The sequence below is a fragment of the Aquarana catesbeiana genome, linkage group LG07 (genome assembly GCF_042186555.1).
Source record: "Aquarana catesbeiana isolate 2022-GZ linkage group LG07, ASM4218655v1, whole genome shotgun sequence".
NCBI classification, from domain to species: Eukaryota; Metazoa; Chordata; class Amphibia; order Anura; family Ranidae; genus Aquarana; species Aquarana catesbeiana.
In genome coordinates this window covers 45,725,802-45,740,597 of record NC_133330.1, presented here as the reverse complement: position 1 = coordinate 45,740,597, position 14,796 = coordinate 45,725,802, and positions in this window count along the sequence as shown.

The following is a 14,796-nucleotide window of genomic DNA, read 5'->3' as shown; positions in this document are numbered from 1 at the left end:
GCACCTCTTCCCTTTAGACCACAAAGATGACGTTTGCCTAATAACAGAGAACTAGCATATAAACGTCTCACTTCCCAAAGAGACAATCTTCAAAGGAAACCAGAGATGAAAGAACATTTCCTTTCCTTCATGCATAAAATATTCCAGAACGGTCATGCTGAGTAGGGATGAGCCAAACACCGTTTGGTTCGCACCAGAACCTGCGAATGGACCGAAAGCTCACACGAACTTTAGAACCCCATTAAAGTCTATGGTACTCGAACGTTCGAAATCAAAAGTGCTAATTTTAAAGGCTAATATGCAAGTTATTGTCTTAAAAAGGGTTTGGGGACGCGGGTCCTGCTCCAGGGGACATGTATCAATGCAAAAAAAAGTTTTAAAAATGGATTTTTTTTCGGGAGCAGTGATGTTTAAAGTGAAAAAAAAAGTGAAATATTCCTTTAAATATCGTACCTGGGGGGTGTCTATAGTATGCCTGTAAATTGGCACATGTTTCCTGTGCTTAGAACAGTCCCTGGACAAAATGACATTTTTAAAGAAATAAAAGTCATTTAAAAGTGCTTGCGGCTTTAATGTAATGTTGGGTCCCGGCAATATGGATGAAAATCAGTGAGACAAATGGCATGGGTACCCCCCACCCCCCAGTCCATTACCAGGCCCTTTGGGTCTTGTATGGATATTAAGGGGAACCCTGCACCCAAGTTAAAAAAAGGAAAGGCATGGGGCCCCCAGGCCCTACATACTCTGAACAGCAGTATACAGGCAGTGCAAACAAGACAGGGACTATAGGTTTGTTGTTAAGTAGAATCTGTAATTTTGAACTGGTACATTTTTAAAGTGTAGCTTCAGCTAAAAAATCTATTTTTAAGCTTTTTGAAAAACATAGAGAAGGGTTATCACCCCTGTAACATTTGTTTTGCTGTCTGTGCCCCTATTCAGAAGATTTCACCTCACTTTCTGTCCCAATGACAAATTTTTTTTTGAAAATTTGGGTTTTTTAGTGAAACAAGGATTGGCGATAAAGCATCAGTGAAGAGGAGACACGTTTTTCCCAAATTAACTCTTACAGGAGAGAATTTCCCTTCCTAGGGGTAGATTTCATCTCACTTCCTGTTGTCTTCTTCCGTTTGCAAGTAGGAGTCGTTTGTAAGTTGGATGTTTGAAAGTAGGGGCCTGCCCTATATACTCTGCAGAAATTGGGGCCTTAGGTGTTGGTGTTGCCACAACACTGTAAGCCCTCACAGTTACTCTTGGTGGGCGCAGGTGTTGGTGTTGCCACAACACTGTAAGCCCTCTCAGTTACTCTTGGTGGGCGCAGGTACGGGCCATGCTGTGAAATATTAGATCAAGAATTGTAATTACATGCACCTGTTGAACAGTTGTAGAAAAATTGGGCCTTTGGCGGTGGTGGTGCTGGTGCCACAACACTGTAAGTTATCACAGTTACTCTTGGTGGGCGCAGGAATGGGCCCTGCTGTGAAATATTAGATCAAGAATTGTAATTACATGTCCCTGTTGAACCGGGGTAGAAAAATTGGGCCTTAGGCACTGGTGCTACAACACTGTAACCCCTCACAGATGCTATAGTTGGAGCGCAAGAATGAGCCCTGCTATAAAGTATTGCATCAAAAATTGTAATTACATGCCCCTGTTAAATAGGGGCAGAAAAATTGGGCCTTGGCCACTGGTGGCGGTGCCCAGAACCAAAAATGTTCTTACAAGCTATCAGCATGAAAATTGAGGAGGAAGAGGATTGTGACTCAGCATAAGAGGATAGTCAATCAGCATCGGCAGTCTTGAAGGGATTTCACATAAAAAAAAAATCAATTAGTTACATCAGCATCAGATGCTTGGTAGCTGGTGATCCAAGACTAATTCATTTTTATGAAGGTCACCTGATCGACCAATTCAGTGGATAGGCGCACCCTGTGATTGGTTACAAAACCTCCAGCAGCACTGAATGTGCGTTCCGAAAGAATGCTGGATGCAGGACAGGCCAGTAGCTTAATTGCATACTGTGCAAGCTCTGGCCAGTGATCCATCCTCAAGACCCAGTAACCCAGAGGATTTTCGGTGGGAAAGGTGTCCAAGTCTGATCTTGCCCCTAGGTAATCCTGCACCATGTGAATCAGATGCTGGCGATGGTTCCTGGAACCGATCAGACCTTGGGGCTGCGGACTAAAAAATTGTCTGAACGCATCGGCCACCTTCTCCACCGCTCCTTCTGTGACTGACCGAAGCCTTAGCAACACGTTGTGTAGGAGGACCAGGAAATTGTAACCTTCCAGGCTCTGGAAACGCGTTGCACAAACCTTTCTGCAAGGCCCCCCGAAGATGTTTCATCCTCTGCGGTGGCAAGATAAGGTTCGCAACCTTACCCTTGTAACGTGGATCAAGGAGGGTTGCCAGCCAGTAATCAGCCCTCCCCTTGATACCACAAATACGAGGACCCTTCTGCAGGCTTTGCAGGATCAGGGAGGCCATGCAGCGTAGGTTTGCTGAGGCATTCGGTCCAGAGTCCTCTGGGTCACTAAGGACGACCTGATCCGCAGCCACCTCCTTCCAGCCACGTACAGGTCCATGGGTTTCTTCGAACTGTAAATGATCCCTTGAAGACTGCTGCTGATGCTGAGTGCCAGGCTCCACCTCCATGCTGACACAATCCTCCTCCTCATCCTCTTCCTGTGTGATCGGTGGGCATGCAGGAACACTGTCTGGATAAAGGGGGCCTTGAGAGGTAAGGAAGTCCTCCTCTTCCTGCCTCTGTTCTGCCTCAAGTGCCCTGTCCATTATTCCACGCAGCGTGTGCTCCAACAGGTGTACAAGAGGGACAGTGTCCCTGATGCATGCAGTGTCACTGATGCATGCACTGTCACTGCTCACCATCCTCGTGGCCTCCTCAAATGGTGACAGGACAGTGCATGCATCCCTGATCATAGCCCACTGGCGTAGGGAAAAAAAACAAGGTCCCCTGACCCTGTCCTGGTGCCATAGTCGCATAGGTACTCATTAATGGCCCTCTGCTGCGTGTACAGCCGCTGCAGCATGGCCAACATTGAGTTCCACCTGATGGGCATGTCAAAGATTAGGCGGTTCTTGGGCAGGTTAAATTCCTTTTGGAGGTCAGCCAGCCGAGCACTGGCATTATATGACCTGTGCAAATGCACACAGACTTTCCTGGCCTGCCTCAGGACATCCTGTAAGCCCGGGTACCTGCCCAAGAACCGCTGCACAACAAAGTTAAGGACGTGAGCCAAACAGGGCACATGGGTCAGTTGTCCCTGTCGGAGGGCGGAGAGGAGGTTGGTGCCATTGTCGCAAACCACCATACCTGGCTTAAGCTGGCGTGGCATCAACCACCTCTGAACCTGCCCCTGCAGAGCTGACAGAATCTCTGCCCCAGTGTGGCTCCTGTTCCCCAGGCACACCAGCTCAAGCACCGCATGGCATCTTTTTGCCTGCGTGCTTGCGTAGCCCCTTGAACGCCTACAGAGCACCACTGGTTCCGGAAGAGGCCGTGGAGGAAGAAGAGGAGGGGGTGGAGGAGAGAGGTGTGGCAGAATCACCACTAGTAGAATTTTGGAGGCGGAACAATCTCCAACACTACTGCACCCTGTCCTGCACCCTTCCCAGCTGCCAGAAGAGTCACCTAGTGCGCGGTGAAAGATAGGTAACGTCCCTGTCCATGCCTGCTGGACCATGAGTCAGCGGTAATATGCACCTTACCGCTGACCGCCCTGTCCAGCAAGGCCAAGACATTGCCTTCCACACGCCGGTAGAGAGCCGGAATCGCCTTCCATGAGAAAAAGTGGCGTTTGGGAACCTGCCACTGAGGAACCGCACATTCCACAAACTCACACAGAAGGGGGCAGAGTCTACCAATTGAAAAGGCAGCAGTTGAAGTGCTAGCAATTTAGCCAAGCTAGCATTCAACCGCTGGGCATGTGGATGGCTGGGAGCAAACTTCTTTCGGCGGTGCAGCAGCTGGGGCAGGGAAATTTGCCTGGTACAATCTGACGTCGGTGTACCAATAGCAGATTGCCCACAAGTACTTGGCTGTGACACACCTAATTCTACACCTTCATTCCTCTCAGTTCAGGTTTCAGAGGGGACTGAAGGTATAGTGGGGTTGGAGATCCCAGCTGATGAGGAGCAAGGAGAGGTCCGCTTAGTTCTTTGGTGTGGGTCTTTTAGGTAGGCTTGCCAACAAACTGCATGGCAGGTCGACATATGTCTGGTCAAGCATGTGGTGCCCAAGCGGGTGATGTGTTGGCCACGCGAGATACTCTTGAGACATATGTTGCAAATAGCAAAGGTGGGATCTGATGCACTCATCTCAAAAAAGGCCCACACCAAAGAACTTTTAGAATAACGCGCAGAGACAGCAGCGCCCTGCACATGCGGAGCTCTGCGGTGTGATGCAGTCGGTGTGCTGCCCTTAAATTGGCCTCTGGAGGGCTTCCTGCCTCGTTGGAGATGTGTGTGTCTCTCTCTCTCTCTCTCTCCCCCTCCCTCTCTCTCCCTCTCTCTCTCTCTCCCCCCTGTCTCGCTGTCTGTGTCTCTCTCTCTCTCTCTCTCTCTCTCTCTCTCTCTCTCTCCCTCTCTCTCCCTCTCTCTCTCTCTCTCCCTCCCCCCCCCCTCTCTCTCTCCCTCTCTCTCTCCCTCTCTCTCTCTCTCTCTCTCTCTCTCTCTCTCTCTCTCTCTCTCCCTCTCTCGTGGAGTCAGTGACCTCATCACTTGAGCAAAGCTGGCAGTATGCTGCAGCGGGGGGAACATTACTTGCCAGATTGCTGTCCTTCTTGGGCACCCCCTCTCTCTGGGCTCAGGATACTGCCTTCCTCTAGCTGGGTACCATCATCGGAGCCTTCAAAACGCTGAGCATCCTCCTGGAGCATGTACCCAACACTGTGGTCAAACAGTTCGGGGGACTTCTCAGGAGGACATGGTGGGCTAGGGAAGGAGTGACTGGATGAAGAGGATGAGGACGGCTTGGTCATCCACTCTACCAAGTCTTACGCATGTTGCGGCTCAACATGGCCAGCTGCCAAAAAAAAGGACAAGCGTGTCCCACGGCCACGTGCTGATGAGGATCTGCAGTGAGATGTAGCTGTACAAAGCTGGGATGTGTATATATATATACTGATACTGCAGCTAGCAGAATCAACTGCCTGCCTGTAGTATTATTAGTATGAGAACACCAGCAATTGTCTTCAGGTAGCTTTAGGTACACACTGTGCAGAGGACACAGTACACTAACTGTAAATACTGTAGCTGCCTGCCTGTGGTATTAATAGGAGCAGAACAACAGCAATTGTCTTCAGGTAGCTTTAGGTGCACACTGTGCAGAGGACACAGTACACTAACTGTAAATACTGTAGCTGCCTGCCTGTGGTATTAATAGGATCAGAACAACAGCAATTGTCTTCAGGTAGCTTTAGTTGCACACTGTGCAGAGGATGCACTACACTAACTTGTAAATACTGCAGCTGCCTGCGGTACTAATAGGATCAGAAGAACACCACCAATTTTCTTCAGGTAGCTTTAGGTGCACACTGTGCAGAGGATGCACTACACTAACCGCAAATACTGTAGCTAATAGGACTAAAAGGATCAGAAGAACACCACCAATTTTCTTCAGGTAGCTGTAAATACTGTAAAAACACCTGCCTGCCTGCCAGTAGGAAGAGAATAACAGGAACGGATCTAGATAAACTGAATACAGTGTATGTGTGTATATATGTGTGTATGTGTATATGTATATATATATATATATATATATATATATATATATATATATATATATATATATATATATATTATATATATATATATATATATATATATATATATATATATATATATATATATATATATATATATATATATATATATAATGTGTATATGTGTGCAGCTAACTGACTCGCCTGCCTACTCTAACTTAAATCAAATGACACTGTCTCTCTGTCTATCTTTCCGCCGCAACACACTACACAAGGCTGCCAGGCAGGCAGCCTTATATAGTGTGGGGCATGTACAAAACCCCCTGAGCCATAATTGGCCAAAGCCACCGTGGCTTTGGCCAATTACGGCTCTCTGTACAGAGGGCATTTTGATTGGCCAAGCATGCGGCTCATAGTGCATGCTTGGCCAATCATCAGCCAGCAATGCACTGCGTTGCCGCAGTAAATTATGGGCCGTGACACGCCACTTGAATTTGGCGTGAACGGCCCATAGTGTTCGAAATTCGACGAATGGTCGAACATGGGTTTGACTCTAACTCGAAGCTCATCCCTACTTTCACTGTACTGGCTCTACCATAAGAGTGTGTGTGTCTGTGTGTGTATGTATGTGTATATACTGTATATATGTATATATATATATATATATATATATATATATATATATATATATATATGTGTGTGTGTGTGTGTATGTGTATATATATATATATATGAAATATGTAATATATATGCTGGTGATTCACCAGTACTTAGGTGGCAGCAATCTTATTTGATCCCTCAATCTTCCATTAACCACTTGCTTACTGGCCACTTAAACCCCCTTCCTTCCGAGACCAATTTTCAGCTTTCATCGCTGTCACTCTTTGAATGACAATTGCGTGGTCATGCAGCACTGTACCCAAATGCAATTTTTATCATTTTTTTCACACAAATAGAACTTTCTTTTGGTGGTACTGTATTTAATCACCACTGGGGTTTTTATTTTGTGCTAAACAAACAAAAAAGACAGAAAATTTTGAAAAAAAAAAAATCACGTTTCATAGTTTGTTATAAAATTTTGCAAACATGGAATTTTTCTCCTTCGTTGATATGCGCTGATGAGGTGGCACTGATAGGCTGCAATGATGGGCTCCACTGATGGGCACAGATAAAGCTGTACTGATGGGCACAGATAAGGAAGGCGGTACTGATGGCCGATAAGATGGCACTGATGGGTGGCACTGATGGGCACTGGTAGGTGACACCGATGGGCACTGGTAGGTGACACTGATGGGCAGCACTGTTGATGAGGCACTGATTGGTGACATTGATGGGTGGCACTGGTGGGTTGTGCTGGTGGGAACTGGTAGGTGGCACAGGTGGGCACAGATGAGCTGGCAGCCACTCTCCTTGATCGGGACCGATGTCCCTCTGACAGCCGCCGGTGATCGGCTTTTTTTTTTCTCCTCACGCTGATAGCCGATTGCCGGCTCTGTTTACATCACATGATCAGCTGTCATTGGCTGACAGCTGATCACGTGGTAAGGGGTCGGGATCGACCCCTTACTCCGATCTGTGATCAGCAGAGTCTCATAGATTCCCTGATCACAGAGCGTGCCGCACGCGCCCTATAAGGGGCGCGTAGGCCGCTCGAGCATAGGAGGACGTCTATTGACGCCCTCCCGGCAAAGGAGCTCAATTTAAATAAAGACCACAACTAGTCTAGTGGCGCTTTGGTATACAAATCCTTAATGGCAGTTCATGTTCCACTTTCCTCTCTTCACCTGCATCGAAATCCACAGCTGGTCTGACAAGGCTTTAATATATAGATCCTTTATGGAAAATCACATTCCACTCCACTCTCCTAAAAGCGCCACTAGACCTGTTGTGGTCTTTGTTTATGGTGAGCTGCTAGCATATAAACAAGAAAAAAAAAAACATTCCAAATTGTGCTCCACCAATGGCATATTAGGGTTAGTCACTTGATTTCTAACTCTCTGAACTCCATATCAGATCTCGCCTCTCTGCACACCACGCCCCAGCACCAATTAAAGAAAAACCTTACACACATCCGGGAGCAATGATGAAAATTCAGCCACAGTGACCCCCTGTGGTGGGATAACTATTACACAACATAACTGAACCAGAACTTGCAGCAGATTTGCAGAATGTTTGCAAAGAAAGTTGATCTGAAGTCATGCAGTGCAGACTTGCTGCAATTGTGCAACAAACTTGTGAAGCCTGGCAAGTCTAGCAAGAGCTTAGCAAGTCATTTTCAAACTTGCAGCACAATTACTTGCTATCTGGGTGGTAAGCTGCAATATAATATATTTTTGTTTTTAGGGTAAATACTGTTTTAAGTACTCCTAAAAGTCGAAATACTTATTTGCAAAACCTTCTAAAAGATTTTGTACTGATCAGTGTATAGACAGCGTGGCACTTGACTCAACGAGAAGGTTTTCTGTGGGTTTTTTTGCAGATGAGCCTCCTGTCTCTCAGAAGGGTTAACCGAAACCAACTCAAGAATTAGGAGGCTGGAAGTGTCTTAACTAGCAGCAAATCAAGGGAGAGAACAGAGAAACACTTGAAATGCACAAGACATCAAAGTAAACAGGCTGCTGCGGCAGCACAATTTGAGAGTTGGGCCACATATTCTAAATGAATCTATCATTTATAAAAAGCTGTCAGAATGTAAAATACCTGCATGGGAAGTGTAGAGCTCACCCCTATAAGGGTCGCTGAGAATATACCCAGGTCTCTGACAATAGTACATAGGCTGCCTGCCACAAACCCAGTTCCATGCACACCAATAATTCAGGCTCAGTCTAGGGAATTACTTTTTAGAATTTATTGCTAAGTAACTTGAACAGGAGAGGGATTTAGGGTCACAGGATACTCCAAAACGATAATAGCAATAACAGAAGAACAGCCTCCCACTAATCTTCTCTTAGCAGCCTAATCAGTATATCTAGGATCCCATACTCAGAAAGCAAGGATAACTTGCCACAAATTTGTGGCACTGTTGAATTGTAAATCTTAAAGTAATTTTTTCAACTTTCGATCTATTAAATTCTCTGCCCTTGTTTTTTTTAACTTTGGATAGTAAAATATTTTTTTTCTGCCAGTAAATACCTTATACAGGCCACTTCCTGTTTCTTGTCTGGTAAAAAGCAGCGCTTTACCGCTACCGCCCACACACCGCCCCAGTGTGAAAGGAGTCTAAAGGAATTTTTCATTTTTATTGTTGTACTTTAAGCATCAATAAAATCACTGTAAAAACTATCTTTTTAAAAAAAACATTTTGCATTGATAAATGTCCCACAGGACAGTACCTGGACAGTATCCGGACCTTCATACCCTTTTTATGGCCAATTACTTGCATATAAGCCTTTACAATGGGGACTTTTGATTTTTCAAGTTCGGGTCTCATAGACTTTAATAGGGTTCGCCATTCGGGTCAGAACTTTTTCTCTGTTCTGGAGCGAACTGAACAGGGGGGTGTTCGGCCCATCTCTATTAAAGAGGAGCTTCAGGCTCCTTTAGGAAAAAATAAGTCAGCAGCTACAAATTCTGTAGCTGCTGACTTTTAAACTTTGGGCACTTACCTGTCCAGGAATCCAGCGGTGACCTCACCTGAGCCAATTTTTTTAATCGGCTATCGGGTGCTGCCGCTGCTATCCTGACTAAGGGAAACTGGCAGTGAAGCCCTGCTGGTTCCTACTGCGCATGAACAAAGCGTGCTGTGCTTTCTGAATGGGCCAGCTGCGAGGAAAAGAGGAGGGGCCGAACTTTCGGCTCAGTTCGCCGCAGCGAAATGAGCTGGAAGTGGAAGTCAAAACCAGGTAGACAAACATAGCTTCCCTTTTGGGTGGACATCTGCTTTAACTCCCTTCTATCACTTGCACACCAGAGTCCTCAGCAAGGTTTTTACTCACAAGGACAAGGAGCTGTCTGCCACCCAGCATCTATGGGTAGTTCCTCAGTGAGGGAGAAAAAAGATACTTTTCCTGGACCTTCAGACCCCAGCTCAGTGACCTTCAGCAAGCATAATCCTTTAGCAATCTTCTCCAGGTCCTCACCCCAGCACCTGCTGAGGCCCTGACTGCAATTTCTTGTTTCAGTAGCAGCAGCCCAGGGGCAGCAGCCCGAAGAGAACTGGAACCCTCTATGGAGAGGAAAGAGAAGGCCTCCCCAACATTTATTACCCCCCAGCCACCTTCTGGATGCCTCCTTCTAGGGATTGGCTGGGGAATGATAAATATTTGTACTGGTTATTTTTTACTTCTGCCTGTAGGCAGGGCTTAATGTGCCCTAATAGGGACACTAATAAACTACACTCGATATTTGCCTAATCATTAGGCAGGAATTTGCAATTATGTGAAATCAGCATTAAGGCACAACTTCAGACTTGTTACACCGTTAACACTAAGCACTCTAGACACTTCTACAGTTATAGACCACCACTTGCCAGGTGTGCAGCATTTAGGAACCAGTACCACAGAGCCTGTATCTGTCTCCACCAACATAGCAATTCTTGTCATCTCACTCCCAGTTTCCGACTGCTTTTGCTGGATACAGGAAATGCACTTTGCTTCAACTAAATGCTTGTTCTCTTCTCAGGGGCCCCTCTACAACTCTCACCTGTGGCTCCCAGGCAAGGTCCCTAGGTACGCTGTGTCACGGTTCTGGTCCCAGTATGTGAGGAACCGGCCGCAAGTGAAGGGGCCAAGCATAACACCCCTTCACTACCTGAGTAACCATCACCCTTGCCAGTCACCCATTCTCTGGCTGGTTGGTTGCAATTAGCACTTGATACATACACATTTGTCCCTAGCAATGACCATATAGCCTACACTAGACAGCATCCCTATGCTGGACTTAATGTACTGTATCTGTTCTAACCTACAGTCCCCTGATGTAAGCCCTGTGACTTCAGACCAGGTGTTAGAAGGAACAACAAACAGTATATACTGAAGTAGTGTAAAACATACAGGAACAGTTCTTCCAAAGCAAATTCACATACATTTATGTGCAGAGTTCTCTAAGTGCCTCATAAAGTGACTGTACCTTAGAATGGCAAGTCCATAAACAGTCCAAGAAGTAGCAAGTTCTAAGTCTTAACCTTAAAGTCCATGACTGGCAGTAATCCACAAAGGCAATGAATCCATAACTGGTAGTTAAAGTGGAACTGCTTACAAAGAATGTTTTTTTGGTAATGAACCATAGATCTATTTTGTATATATTTTAAAGCGTCGGCTTACCTTGAGTAAATCATTGTAGTAGCAGCTGGTTGTGCCTTAATTGGCAGTTTTAAACAAATCTAATTTGTCTTACCTACCCCTAAGCGCTTGAATTTGTAGAAAGAGATTTTTTCAGGGCATCTACACATTTTTTGCTCTAAAGTGGAACAATACTTCCCTTAGCTCCAGCTCCCTGCCCAGCCGCTGACATCTTCAGGAGGCTGGCTCCCGAGTTTAGTCAGATTCAGCATTTCCATACTTGTACAGTGAGCTAAGTATGCGCAGCTGTACAAGGGCGGACAGCCAGGTGAGTAGCTTTAATGCAGGAGCAACAAAGCATGTTTCTTCTGCATTAAAAATCTTGCCTGTTCGCCTATTTTTACTTGCTGGCCTAAAGTTCCACTTGGAGTGTTGACAAGAGTTTTTAGGTTCCCAGCCCCATAGGGAACTCCAACTGCCCCCCCCCCCCCCCCCCCCAGCAGAGTAACGGCCTACATTGTGGCACTGTTCTAGCAGCAGGTCCCCCGGGGCACTGAGAAGTCCCAATTTAAATGGGATGACCTGCAGGGGTCAGTAGATCTCTGAAAAATGGTGGGAAAACTTAACCCCTTCCTCTGAGATCCACCAGTCCAGCAGGTCAACCTCAGTGCACACATCAACATTGCAACAGTTTAGAAATTACAATAAAGGGGGGCAAAGAGGTAACAAACCTCAGGACTTTTAAGGTGTTTAGATGTAAGGATCAAAAATCATCAGGTTATATAAAATTCCAAAAATTTTAATTAATCAAAAAATAAAAACACGAGAAGGAACATTAAATCCATATCAAAAGTTAACATTAAGTTCATGAAGCATGTACAGAACAAAGCACTACCACTCTCGACATGTTTCACTCAATAGAGTTTCTTCAGGAGATTGATGGTGTGACTTTTTTATATACTGAGAATGAGAGAAACTGGTCCTGTCCAGCTTGTGTAAAATAACCATGTGTTTGTACATAGGTATTGCAGTACCTATGTACAAACACATGATTATCTTACACGAGCCGGACAGGACCAGTTATTGTTAAACCTCCCCTTAATAATAATTTAAAAAAAAAGTTTTTCATTGATAATTTGTTATGTTATTGAATTTAGCTTCTTTATGTATTTATTACATTTCTAGCATCCATTCTGCTTCCCATCCCCCGCTGGTCACCACAGACACTGTTGTATGGGCGTCCGGGGCACTTACTGGCTGATATGTTAATCAATCATTTGGCCAGCCTGCTGCCCCCTTTCTTTTGTGCTGTTGTGCACACAGTCCGCGGTGGTAAGTTCTGTCCTGTGCCACTGGGATAAGGCATTAAGCCTACCCTTTATGCGCAGGCTCTGCCCTCATCCCCACGTCAGCTTGTTGAGGGCTTAGGACTTTCCAAAATGGCGGTTCCGTCCCTATGATGATTTATGTTGGAGGGATGAGCGCCGTTTGTAATCCTCGGCCCATGCGCAATAGCTCTACCGAATACGCCCGCGATTCGACGGTGACGTCAAACGCCGCCAGGGGCGGAGAGGGGCTATTTAAAGGCAGTCATGTGCCTCTATTTTCTGCCAGAGATGCCAGCCCTGGGGACCATTCTGTGTCCCTCCTGGATCTCCATAACTGACTCTTGAATCCGTCCGGTAAGATACTGTTTCCTCTACCCATAGACATATTGGTCTTATCACTCTGACATTTTTTCAGAAGCTATTAGATTTATCATATACCATATTACCTTTAAGGTCCATCTTGCCCTGGTTGTCCGGCCTCTCTTGAAACCCATCGGTCTCTGTGATGTGCGGTCCCAAAGTCACTACATTTAGTCTTCAGACTAACAGCAAGCCTAGCTTATCCCCACATTAGTTCTACTTTCTCTTAATAATTAAGGTAACTGTTTCAATGTGCTGGTCGTTTGGAGGGTATTTTTCCATATACCCTTTGCACTAGCTACTTTTATTGATTTTTGAGTATCAGTTTCTCCTATATATTCATCTTATATATTTCTTTCAGAAATATCACTCCACTAGTCCTTCTCTGCAAACAGTCACGGTATTCTAACCGGATGGATGGGATGATATATGTATTGATTTTATTGCCAAATTTTAATTACTAACTGAATTGAAGCAGTCTTGGTAAGGTTCGGTTCCTGTTTATACCCATGTGTTTTTTTGATGCCCTTGTTTTCTGTTATGTTGATTTCCTTAAAAAGGATTCCTGCATGGATGTTGTTACTCTATGCCAATTTTGAATGTCCAATTCATGTGTATGTATTTTTTAATACGTTCATGAGATATTTTCTTATGGTTCTCTCATTCTCAGCATATAAAAAAGTCACACCAGCAATCTCCTGAAGAAACTCTATCGAATGACACATGTCGAGAGTGGTAGTGCTTTGTTCTGTACATGCTTCATGAACTTAATGTTAACTTTTGATATGAATTTAATGTTCCTTCTCATGTTTTTTTATTTTTTGATTAAATAAAATTTTGATGATTTTTGATCCTTACACCTAAACACCTTAAAAGTCCCGAGGTTTGTTACCTCTTTGCCCCCCTTATTGTAATTTCTTCCTGTTGGGATGTGGTGTTTTCTGGCTTGATCCCTCCATCTTGCCTCCCCTTATTGCAACAGTTTAGTTGAAAAACAGCATAGCTTACCCAGATAATGGCAAAACATGAGTCAGTACAGCAGAAAACTTTTAACTCTTTGGAAGCATCTGCTTACATGTCCTATATTCTGGAAGCTTCTTTCAGAGGCAGGTGAGAGAAATCAAACACCCTAGCTTGGAAACTGGCCAGATAAAAACAATCAATTACTGCACCACTGATTACAGTAAGGCCAAAAACTAAATTCAGCCTAGCAGCCTAACTAGAGGAGGGCCCTATATTAGCTTTACATTAAAGCTGCCATTGCAGGGCTGCATAGTCTTTCAGAAGTGAAGTGATGCCCTTTAGAGTAAATCTATGGTCTTTTTACTGAAAATAAACCTTTTCTAAGCAAAATGTGACCTGAAGATGCTAGATGCTTGGCAATCATTATGGTCTTTTAGCTTCAATATTTTCTTAAAGCAGATCCAAAACCAAGTATTCAGATCAGGAAAGTCAGAGTTAAAGCAGTAGTAAACTTTTTCTAAGCTTTTTTCCTCTATTTTCACAAGGTTATCCAGTCAGTAAGTCTGCTATTTTTCAGTTTCCATCACAGACCAATCTGTCCAGAAAAGTGGGAAGGTATAGTGTTGAGACAAACCATTTTTGGTTTGATTGACTGGAGTGCTTACAATGGTCAGATTTTATTCATTATGTAAAAATTTATAACCCATGTCCGATTTTTTTTTTTTTTTTTTGTGCAATCTTTGTCCTGTTTCAGGGATTTCCCTTCACTTCCCGTCCCATAGCTAAACAGGAAGTAAGAGGATATTCCTGCAAATTAAGGAAATCCCTTGGGTACCTCCTCCCATTGGAAGATTTCCCCTCTATTACTTTTTATGGGGACAACCCAAAATGTATGATTTTCTTTACTTTCATTTTCAATTATAATGGTAAACAGGACAAATAGAGAGGGCGAACCTCCTTAATGGGAGCACAGACAGCAATAAAAAAAAACTGACAGGGGTTCTAATCCCTCTATACTCTATCCAAAACTTAAAAAAAAAAGTTTTGCCTTTAGTTATACTTTAAATACACATGTTGTAATTGCTGTTATGTTTCACTGCAAACTAAGGAAAACGAAAGGATAGGGAAAAAGAGGGGAAATTAAAAAAAAGGAAAGAAAAATGGAAAGGAAAAAAAAGGGAAAGGAAACTTTGGGCAAAGCGAAAA